This window comes from Neophocaena asiaeorientalis, unplaced genomic scaffold (assembly GCF_003031525.2).
Source record: "Neophocaena asiaeorientalis asiaeorientalis breed wild unplaced genomic scaffold, Neophocaena_asiaeorientalis_V1.1 scaffold251, whole genome shotgun sequence".
Classification (NCBI taxonomy): Eukaryota; Metazoa; Chordata; class Mammalia; order Artiodactyla; family Phocoenidae; genus Neophocaena; species Neophocaena asiaeorientalis.
Window position 1 is genome coordinate 4,972,557 of NW_020173377.1, and position 12,325 is coordinate 4,984,881.

Consider the following 12,325-nt stretch of genomic DNA (forward strand, 5'->3'; position numbering starts at 1 on the left):
GCCAGCTTTTAAATCAGAGGCTTCCACTAAGTAGCATGATTCTTTTCAACCCCTCCTGTAGAGAAAAGCTGCCTCAGATTTCCCATCCAATGACCTTGTCAGGCAGTTGTCTTTTCATGCTTCTGGTTTCATCTTTTTTTTTTTTTTTTTGCGGTACGTGGGCCTCTCACTGCTGTGGCCTCTCCCGCTGCGGAGCACAGGCTCCGGACGCGCAGGCTCAGCGGCCATGGCTCACGGGCCCAGCCGCTCCGCGGCATGTGGGATCCTCCCGGACTGGGGCACGAACCTGTGTCCCCTGCATCGGCAGGCGGACTCTCAACCACTGCGCCACCAGGGAAGCCCTGGTTTCATCTTTTTAAAAAATGTTTTCTCCAACTTACCTGAAGCCACTCTCCAAATTTCTAATATGCAATGGCTTTTCTAAAGCACAAAAAATCTTTTTTTTTAAGTATACCAAATTAAAAAAATATTGTTTAAAGAAGTTATTCTATTGCTAGGCTCTTAACAAAGCATCTTTGTATCTACAGTATATTTGAAATGCACATATTAATAGTTATAAATAACAACCAGACAGCAAAAGAAAACGTATAGAGAGAAAACCCTACCATGAGCATCAGTTTTTATACTAGTACACATAGCCACAAGTTTTGAAAATCACCTCCACATAAAACGTGCAAATCTGCAAGTTACCCCAAACCAAGCTGATGGATGAGGGGAGCCTACCCATACCAATGACTCTGCAGATGAGAATTACATACATAAAAACAACAGGCTGTGGAAAAGAGAGAGATGACCGACAAAACACTTTCCAAAGACAAAGAGAAGTTACCCTTGTCTTCCTAAGCTCCATCTGACCTGCAGGAGATGCTGGACAGCACATCAAGACACCAAATTTTGATGGAAAAAACCAAACTTGCCAATGGTTGTGGCAAAACTCAATCATTTCCAAAGGGAGCCTCAAGATGCTCATCTTTCTTTTTCAGCCATTGCCTTCAAAGTTTTGAGAGTTAAGCCAGAACTTCAGATTCTCCAGAATACCCCTGCAGGGTGTTGTGAACATAGTAGGTGCTTGGAAAGATCTTGCCTGAATTTGGAGTTCTGCTGAGAAACTCTCATGTCAGTTTATGCCCTTGCCAGCCTCAGAAATCAGAAGCATTCTCTGAAACAGACCCAACCTTTCTGGCATTCAAATAGAAAAATTAAAAGGCTTTTTAAAAAGCACAAAACAATTCCACAACATGGCCAGGAGTGACTTCATGATTTCTCGAAGCAAATACTTCCAAGACGGAGAATGAATCTGGGCTGCCGGGTCCCTCTCCAGCCTCTTGGTATGCTGAGCTGAACAGACAGCAGGAAACTCTCCGAACACTGGGAAGGCTTAGTTCCAAAATGCAAAGGATGAATCTCTCAACATGAGAGACATCGCATTACAATTATTTAAATGCTGAAGAGAAAGATCCAATAGCCCTTCTGCTTCCAGGTGACAGCGCCCTTCAAGGATGCTCCCTGTCCAGTGCCTGGCTCCTGAGAATCTGTGCCCAGAGGAGGATTTTTAAAATATTTTTTTACGTCAGAGCTCCATTACCAGCGGGCATACTGAATACACACACACACACACACACAGCCTCTTGAGCATCCCCTGAATGGCTCCTGCTTTGGCTGGAAATGCCAGAGTTGTGATATACCACCTTTGGTGGCACAAACTGCATTGCAGCAAGTGAGAGGATGGGGGATTTCCTAGAGGATCAGGACTTGGTCTCAGATAATCCTGCATGTACCTCAGAGCCCATTGACTCCCAGGTCTCTGTTTTATTAACGGCTAAATCTGTTAGGTCACAAATTCTATATCAAACTAGGGAAGGTGAAGGGCAAATGCCAACTGGCTTCTCTTGCTTTAAAAAGGGGCAGGGAGCCCTGCATGCTTGGCAGGATGAGGGAAGATTCGGCTCTGTTCCACTTGCTGTGTCATCTTTTCTAAGGTTCTGCTGACTTTGCTGCCCATTTTACATGAGCCAGTCAGATGGGTGTTTTTCTGCACCGCTATAAGATGAATGCACAGTACAAATGCTGGCCCCTCTGCAAGTTGTGTGCAGTGTTGTTACATGAGATTGTAATTAAAACTCCTTTCCCAAGGCTTTACCCATTTGGAAGTAAACACTGGGCTGCTCTCTGGCAATCTGACATTCCCAAGTAATGAACAATCAAAACAAACCACTGCTGCATGATTTAGTGCTTGATCCAGCAAAGCGGGCAGGTGCAATTTCACAACCAGAACATTTACAGGTTATTGAATCTATAGAGGAGGCTTTATGCCTGACCCACATGAGTCAAATATGAATTATGGTGTTCTCCTTGAGGGCTTCAGTGAGAATAGGAGATTAAAAAAATTCTTGGCCTAATTTGATTTTTCTTTTCCATTTACTCAGTATGTCTTGAGCTACATTTTACTGCTGTCTAAAAGGAGCCTCAGGGAAAATGTTTCCAGATTCTAGTTAAATAGCTCTACTGAGAACTAGCAAATGCAATAAGAGGGATGCTTTCAGGCTTTACAGAGAGATGACAGAACACAATCTGCAGAAGCTTCCTAATCCAACAACTCAGCTGCCAGACTAAGCTGGGCAAGGACACTGCTAAACCCAGGAATGAAGTGTCCTGTTTCAAGTGCAGACACCACCCTCACCATGAAATTCTAAGACAGGGCAGGAGGACATCTCACCAAAGAGGTTAAAAAAATAAAACTAAAAAGAAAAAGGCAGGGGCTTCCCTGGTGGCACAGTGGTTGAGAATCTGCCTGCTAATGCAGGGGACACGGGTTCAAGCCCTGGTCTGGGAGGATCCCACGTGCCGCGGAGCAACTAGGCCCATGAGCCACAACTACTGAGCCTGCGGGTCTGGAGCCTGTGCTCCGCAACAAGAGAGGCCAGCAATAGTGAAAGGTCCGCGCACCGTGAAGAAGAGTGGCCCCCACTCGCCGCAACTAGAGAAAGCCCTTGCACAGAAATGAAGACCCAACACAGCAAAAATTAATTAATTAATAAATAAACTCCTACTCCCAACATCTTAAAAAAAAAAAAAAAGGAAAAGGCATTGAGTATTCTGTGTGGGCAGTATTTTCTGAATAACAACCTTTTGCATGTTTTCCAGACCTTACAGGTTTTTTTGTTTTTCTTGTCTTATTGCACTGGCTACGACTACCCGTATATTGTTGATTACAAGCTAAAATAGCAGGTACCATAGTCTAATTCCAAATTACAAAGTAATTATTATGAAGGTTTCATCATTAAGTATTGTATTTGCTGAGAGCATGGAAGAGATACCCTTTATCAAGTAGAAAAAGTTCCTTTCTGTGCTAAGTTTGCTGTGAATTTTTATCATGAATGATAAAACTGACTTTTATCAAATATTTTCTCTTCACCTTTCCAGAGGACAAGGAATGGGAAAAAAGAAGGAAGAGGTGGGAAGAAGGAAAGGAGAGGATGAAGAAAGGTATAGCGATCATATTTTTCATAAAGGAATTGATTCAGCAATTTTAAATATCTCTTGTGCTTGAATTACAAACAAAGGAGAATAAAGCACTCCATGTAATTTTATTTTTTTATTATTATTATTTTTTGCGGTACGCGGGCCCCTCACTGTTGTGGCCTCTCCCATTGTGGAGCACAGGCTCCGGACGCGCAGGCTCAGCGGCTATGGCTCACGGGCCCAGCCGCTCCGCGGCATGTGGGATCCTCCTGGACCGGGGCACGAACCCGTGTCCCCTGCATCGGCAGGCGGACTCTCAACCACTGCGCCACCAGGGAAGCCCTTTAATTTTATTTTTAATGTGAGATTTAATTAAATAGATTTTAATATTCCTTCCCTAGGGGATACAGTTCTTATCCTCTCCTTATTCTTCCCCCCAAAAAATAAAAACCAAAGCACATTATATACAATGTAAGAAAATGCCTATCATATCAATATAATTTGGCACTATTTCTTATTCCTTAAAAAATAGTTCCATTCTAATAGATGTGGCACACAGGAAACCCTCACTCATTCTCCCTGCACTTCATTTTTGCAGCCAGAGTGGGGTTGGAGAGCAGTAGGAGAGTCTTTCACATCACGTCTGCAGCTTCCCTGAGATTCTGCTTTTACCGAGTCACAAACGCGGCCCATGAGGGGCCAGAAATACAGCCATCAGTGCAGGACTGACTGCTCTATTGCAGGGCAGCACTGCTCTTGGATGCTCTACACCTGGCCAGGAGCAAGAGAGAGGCGAGAAACGACTATGCTAGCAGATGCTTTTGCCCATGAGTTGATGGAATCATAAAAAAAAGTCTTTCAAATGTTCAGAAACACCAGGAAGCCTTATGTAGGGCTACATTTGTGTGACAGGAAATGTGCTGGGAACCGCACACCCAGGGGTCACGTGTCATCCAACAGTAACCCTCTAGAAGGCTTTCATCATCCTCATATTAAACAGGAAGTTATGATCTCAGAGTGATGGAGAAGCTCTAGAATTATTACATAATAATGATGAGCTCATATTCATTGCAGGGACTCTTCTCTATGCTTTACAGATATTTACTAATTTATTCTCCTAACAGCCCTGCAAGGTAGCCACTATTGTGATCTTCATCTTAAAGATGGGGAAAGCTAAAAAAGGTGGCCAGGATTTAAACCTAGGCTAGGGAGGCTGGATCCAGAGCCCATGCCCTACTCCAGGGCTTGGCTAACTTTTTTGTAAGGGGCCAGATGGTTAAATATTTTAGGCTTTGAGGGCTGTCCAGCCTTTGTCACAACTATTCATCTCTACCATCAGCCATAAACAGTATGTAAATAAGTGAATGTGCCTATGTTCCATTAAATCTTCATCTATAGACATTAAAATTCGAATTTCATATAATTTTCACATGTCACAAAATATTATTCTTCTTTTGCTTTTTTTCAACCATTAACAAATACAGAAACCATTCTTGAGGGCTTGAGGCCTTTTTTCCCCCCTGCTCATTAGAAAAAGGAACATGAGTTTTGCGGGAGATTCCTCAATTTTCAATTAAGTATTTTGCTCAGTAGAGAAGAGGACACTGTAGAAGATTCTAGAAAATTAATTTCCAAAATACTGTTTTCTGACAGCACCTTTACTATACTAGGCAACATTCAAAATGTTTAGATCCTGAGTTCCACTTCCAAGTACTACTGAGTCAAAAATAAGGGGTAGAAATCTGATTTTAAGATGGTATGTGGTCAAAATGCTCCATAATACAAAGATTTATTTCAATGGACAGAAAACAGTTTTGCAAATGTACTATTGAATGCTGAACTGCAGCTGACAGGTGCCATCTGAGATTTTTACTTCAGTTGTTAGTGAGGGCCTAGTGAGAAAGGATACTGAAGAGTCAGACATCATCTAGAATCAACAGTAATTAGAAGAAACCTGGTAAAATGAAAACAAAAATCCCACTACTGAATTTCAATAATTCTGAACTGATATAGGCCAGAATAGGGAAAGGTCCACATGGCTGGGAAACTGAGAGCTGAGAGGGCTACCTTGAAACATTTAAACTTAAAGACCCAGCAATCCCACTACTGGGCATATACCCTGAGAAAACCATAATTCAAAGAGTCATGTACCAAAATGTTCACTGCAGCTCTATTTACAATAGCCAGGACATGGAAGCAACCTAAGTGTCCATCACCAGATGAATGGATAAAGAAGATGTGGCACATATATACAATGGAATATTACTCAGCTATAAAAAGGAACAAAACTGGGTTATTTGTAGTGAGATGGATGGACCTAGAGACTGTCATACAGAGTGAAGTAAGAGAAAAACAAATATCGTATGCAAACACATATATATGGAATCTAAAAGAAAAGAAAATGGTGAGAAGAACCTAGGGGCAAGACAGGAATAAAGATGCAGACCTACTATAGAATGGACTTGAGGATATGGGGAAGGGGAAGGGTAAGCTGGGACAAAGTGAGAGAGTGGTATGGACATATATACACTACCAAACATAAAATAGATAGCTAGTGGGAAGCAGCCACACAGCACAGGGAGATCAGCTGGTGCTTTGTGACCACCTAGAGGGGTGGGATAGGGAGGGTGGAAGGGAGACGCAAGAGGGTGGGGATATGGGGATATATGTATATGTATAGCTGATTCACTTTGTTATAAAGCAGAAACTGATACACCATTGTAAAGCAATTATACTCTAATAAAGATGTTAAAAAAAAAAACAACTTCTAGGTCACCACAAATATTCTCATGTTCTCACTTCCCTTGACATCTCCTAATGCCAAGGCCTTCCCACCCTTTCATTGTATTTTGTTGTCATATCACTATAGTTTCCTCCAATCGGTGACAGTTACTCAGTCTTCTGTGACAATGATACTTTTCAAGAGTGCTGGTCAGTTATTTTGTAGTATATCTCTCAATTTAAACATGTCTGATGCTTTCTCATGATTGGATTCAGATTATGCATTTTTGGCAAGAATACAACAGAAGTGATGTGCCCTTCTTGGTGCATCATATCTGGGGGACATGATGTCACTATATCTTATAACTGGTGACATCGACCTGGACCAGTTGGTCAAGGTGGTACAATGGGTTGAATTGTGTCCCCCACAAAAAGATATGTTGAAGTTCTACCCCCAAACCTGTGACAGTGACCTTATTTGGAGATAGGATTTTGGCAGATGTAATCAGGTTAGGAAGAGGTCATATTAGACTGCAGTGGGCCCTAAATGCCATCGTTGGTGTCCTTATAAGAAGGGAAATTTAGACAGAGACATACAGGGAGACAGCATATGATGATGGGGGCAGTGATTAGAGTGAGGCATCTACAAGCCAGAGAACACCAAAGACGGATGGCAAACACCCAGAAGCTAGAAGAGGCAAGGAAGAATTCTCCTGCAGGTTTCAGAGGGAGCATGGCCCTACTGACGCCTTGATTTTCGACTTCTAGTTTGCAGAAGAGTAAGAAATAAATTTCTGTTGTTCTAAGCCTCGCCTCTTGTGGTACTTTGTTACAACAGCCCTACAGAAGGTATCTGCTGGATTTCTCCATTGTAAAGTTACTACCACTCCCTTTGTAATTAATACACATAAATGGAAGAGATTCTTTGTGACTACGTGCATCCTCTGGAATTCAGCTCTGCAAGTGCTTACCCAGCATCTGCAAAGTGGGCTTCATTGAAGGGTACACGTGTCACCCTTGGGGGAATGTCTCCTGGATGCACAGAGAGAACCATAGGTTGATCCAGGCAGAGCACCCAAGAGAGTAAGCCTTGGCTGGAGTGGGGCAAGTGAGGTGTTCAGCAGGTAGAGCACAGTGGAACACAGGGGCATGGAGGACACAGAGGCAGCAACGAGGAGTCCTTCGCAGAGCTGTCTGAGCAAGAGGGGAGCAAAGAAGGGGAGCTTCTGTGGAGCCTACAAGTGACTCTTCATCTTATTTTTTTGGAAATAGAAAAAAACAATAATGAAATAATGGTTCCTAACTCCAAAATTTCCATTAAAATTTTTTTTGTTTGTTTTCTTTCCCCTGGCACGGAGCTAACTGACCTGGTGTCATCTGTTACTAGAAGTTAAAAGGCAAATAATGAGGCCCAAATTCCAACGGAAACCTGGCTTCATTGATTAGGCCAAACGCATTTCAGAATTATTGGTTTCTAACCCACAAGGTGAGCAAAAGGTCTTCAAAAGTAGAACTATAATTTCCCCCTAAAAATTCCAGGTGATTATAGGTGATTTCAACAAAGGTCCCACAGGCTTTGTGGACTCTGCCAAACCACCAGGAACAGCTCTGGGAAGAATCCCTGATACCTTCCCTCCTGGCTAATCTCAAACGTGGAGGCCACACCCTTGTGTTTATTTTCTCCAGCTGCAGGTTTGGTTGCCTTGCACTGTGTATCCAAGGGAGATTAGACTTCCTTTTTGATGAAATGGCCCAACTCTCTCTGCATCAGATGCTATAAGGAAAACATCCTAATTTCCTTCTTTAAAAGAAAAAAGTGCTTTTGGGGGGCTTTGTTTTGTTTTGTTTGTATTTTTGCTACTGGGGACTAAGGAGAGCCTGGATAAATAAAATCCACAGGACCCTCTGAGTTAGTTCAGTCTCATGGCCAAGCTGTAGACAGGGTTGTGTTGAGGAGCTGACGATTTCTCCAGCCTCCCCTCATGGCAATGCTAAAAAGCATTGATGGAGACACCACACACAAAATGGTTTGGACAGATCCACAGATTAAACCATCGACGCTTGGGGCCGTAAAACTGAACACATTAAGGTTGGGGAGATGATCTTTATTCCATGTATATCAAGTCTGTTTTGGCTTGAGCCAGTCAGCACCTACGGCCTCTGGCCAAGGTCAGCCTGTGAGGTGGTTGCTTTTAGGGGGGTCTTGCTTAGGGCAGGAGCATCAGAGGGGGATGCTGGACTAAGCTCAGACACTGCTGGCATAAGCCTCTGAAAGGATGCTCAGTTCCAGCCCCAAACACAGCTCCCATCAAATGCAAGCAAAAAAATGAGAAGAGAAAGAAATCACACTTTATGACAATTCATGTGGTCATCCTGGCTTCATTTCCTCCAGGCCTCCCCTGCTTCCTTCAAGTTCAAAGCACATGCTGGCAAACTACTATCGCTCTCTAGTATTTGTACAAACTGAATGGCAAAATGAAGGAAAGGTGAGTGTGGGGCGAGTCAGATGGATTTCATCCAGTATACCTTGGAGGAGCGATTAATTTTACTACAAACTCTGAAAGGGCAAACGTTACTGGCATACCATTTTGTTTCTGAGGGAGCACCTCAAGCAAGTTATTATCTTTATTCCTCTCATTATCATTGACTGTTTGCTCCCACATTGGAAAAGTAGCCTGTTCTTCTCTGCCATGGGGATATTCATTTTTGCTGAATGGTGGTTTATGGGCCGAAAAACAAAAAACAAAACAAAACATTGGAAAATAATTCAGTAAAATATGGGACTCTCCAAGAGCCGAGGTGGGCAGCAGCCTAGGTTATGAACAAAATATCTTAGCAGTGCCAGTAAAATAAAACAGAACCACTGTTTCAGACACTGTATTTTTGGCTAAGGTTTCACTCCTCAATTACTTTCAAAGTTATTCGTTTCAGTCAACATTATAAGGGTAAGTCAACATTTGTCCTGGCAGCAAGCCCAAATTTATTTTATTAGTCTGCTACCGGTTAAATTGGCCCATGATTAAAAATATCTAATAAATAGCCCTAAAATATTGGAGTTTAGTAGAAAACCACATTCACGTTCTCTTACACAGGATGTTACTATTACTTAACCTTGGGCAGAAGGAGAAATGCACACCCACGCCCCAGTAAGTTCCTTTTAGCAAACGCTAGCCCATCACCTGAAACTCATTTTGGTCATGCCCAGACATGGCATTACAGACCTTCAGAGAAAGAGGAAGCTAAATATTTAGCTCTCTCTGCAGTCTCTGGCTCCACATATGCCTTCTGAGTATCAAGCAAAGCTCTTACTCTGTCAAGGAGAAAGGGCCAGATGCTCAGAGCTGAAGCGCTTTAACAGTTCGACCTCCTGGAAAAGTGTGAGAGCTGCCAGCAGACTCAAGCCTCTGTGGCCCTTACAGGGAAGCCAACCTTAGGCCCAGAAGATGTTTTCTCATGAGTAGAGCCAGGTTATGCCTTTTTGCCAAGAATGCCACAGAAGAAATGTGCCCACAGCACACCACACCCATCTGCAGGTCTGGAAAATGGGGTCAGAGCCACACATTCCTGGGTGGGGGACGCCAAGAAGTCAGCCGGAGGTGGCAGTGGTGGCCTAATCACAGCCACAGGCCCAGAGGAAGGGCTCTGTGGTTCTGGGGTCTCGGCCAGTCATTTCCTATTGACTTCTTGGAAACCCCTGGGTGGGATATAAATTCTGTATTTGTTTATCTCTGTAAAAGGGATTCCCTAGCTTCCCCCTGGGCTGGGTTGGAGGGGTAGGGGGAGAAGAATGCACTGGGGATTCCACCTCTGCTTCAGGGTTTGGGAACTGGTGTGTACAGACCTCAAGGGCACTTTAAGGACATTTACTGAGGCTTCCCTGGTGTTTAAGGATGAGCAGAAAGCCTGTGCTGAAAGTGACAAAGTTCTTGTCACTCTGGTCCCCCAAATGTGTTGATTCTTTGCAAAGGACCTAAGGATAAAATATGAGCCTACCTTTCCAGCCAGAGGACAGTGCCCTGTGCACCGAACACCCTGTGACCCTGGGCCAATGATGTAACCTCCACGGGCTTGGTCTCATGCCCTGTGAAGTGAGGGTGGCTCTCCGACCCTCTCACAGGGTTGTTGGGAAGGTGACACGAGATCATGTGTGTAATGTGCTCGGTACAAGCCTGTCCCGTAAGTTGTTGCCTGTAAATATCAAATTATTGCCTTGAAACTGTGATGTCCAAGGAGAGGTGTGATCTCCCCCCACACTCCCCCCCACCGCCAGCCTGTTCTCCTGCTCTCATTCATTCCCTGCAGCACTGGATTTTGCTCTGAGCCTCCCAGGGACAAAGCTGGTGCTCCATGTTACCTGCCACTATCTCACCAATGACATGCTCTGGCCACCGAGGACTCGGACTCGGGCTGCTATGAGACCACATTTTGATTCTACATTCCTGCCTTCCCTTTCTTCCGGCAGTTTTATCATCTGTTTAGTCAAGCTCCGGCTGGATAGAGCAAAACTGGGAGTGGTTTGGCAAGATCCAAGGCTACATCCAAGTAGAGAAAAACATCAACCTAAGATAAGAACCTGAGTGGTGGACGTGCACCCAAGTGGGTAGGTCTTGAGGTCTACATCGAACTCCTCCCACCCACCCCTCCCCACCCCACATTGTTGAATTATAGGCTAAAAGAGCTGGTCTCCAATCTTGCCTGATCCCAGTACTATCTGGGATTAGGCAATGATAGGAATTATGGGTGTTCAAGCCATGTCAGAGGTGGAGGGTAGAATTTCTCCCCAAAATAACATGTTACTTTTGGCTTCCAGAAAGGACCATACACAGATCCACTGACATGTCCTCTCTCTTATCTACCTGCCATCCCTTGAGGCTCAGCATTATCTTAGCTTCCCAGAAGAGGAAAAAGAAGTACAGAGATGGAAAAGGATGCACAGATCTCAATCTCAAAGGAAGGACAGCGTGTTCCAGCTGAATCTGAGATGAGCAAACACGTTGCAGGCAAGCAAAGCTAACAGCTGGGTCTGCCATCTGACTGAAGACGAGGCTGAGACGAGGAATCCCACATTCAGCTGCTGGGTAAAACCTACAGGGACATCTGACCAAGGGCACCAGGTATTCAGGAAAAGAACATGGACCCCCTCCTCTTTCTGTTCTCGATGAGAACAATGATTTTCAGCAGTCAAGCCTTGCAGAGATGTGCCTTCCAGAGAGAAACAGAAAATACATTTGCTGAGCTCCCTGGTAACCCCAGCTGCCCCTCCTAGCACAGTTTATCCTTTCAAATCATTTGGTCCACGTGCACCCTCAGCAGCACACGCCTCCACTGAGAATCAGGGAACACTGCACTGGGGTGTTTTAGAACAGTCTGCTCTCGACTGAGAACAGAGTACACTGAAACCTGATGGTTGAAAATGGAAAAGGCTACCAGTCACACAGCCACAAGGGACTGATTGAATAGGGAATAAAATAAAATATTTTAAAACTTTCCTGCTTTGGCTTTCAGCTGACATCTTACCACCCACTAAGCGATGGTTTGCAGAAAAATAAGGTACAAAGCACGCTGTTCAGGAAACTGTGAGGTAGGTAATCTACAATGGATTCATATGGCCTTACTGTTGCCCCACACAGCCCAGCTGAGCAGATGAATAGCTTCAAACTGTTACTCCTTGGGAAGTGTGTGTGTGTGTGTGTGTGTGTGTGTGTGTGTGTGTGTTCGTGCACACATCCAGAACACAAGACTGAACGTTAAGACAGTTCTTATGCCGTAGCACATTTTTAATGACAGGAATTAAAAAATGCCCACTAACAATGGATTTTTCCAAAGGCTCATAACAAACCCTGACTCTCACTGCTGTACACTTGCAACCTTGAAACATAGTGATTATGTGTTATTTCTAACTCTCAGCAATTAATATGCAACCAGATGTATCATTATCTACAGTCTATTAAAATTCAGAAGCCTGTGCATTTGAAAAATAATGTATTGCGCTGACAAAGGAGGCAGAAGCCTCAGAGACCTAGCTCTCTCCCCACATCACACGCAGTTCATTTCAATTACAAAGACACAAGAGGGAAAATGAATAAACAATGGCAGTTGACTTAAAAGAAGTAAATACAAACCTGTGATTTGGTTGTTTGGT

General features: G+C 43.8%; 1 protein-coding gene across 4 annotated transcripts in view; it reads right to left on the minus strand.

Moving 5' to 3' along the window:
- The window catches only part of ARHGEF3 (Rho guanine nucleotide exchange factor 3), a 311,369-nt gene that overhangs the window by 42,255 nt on the left and 256,789 nt on the right, over window positions 1-12,325 (minus strand). The window lies entirely within an intron of this gene.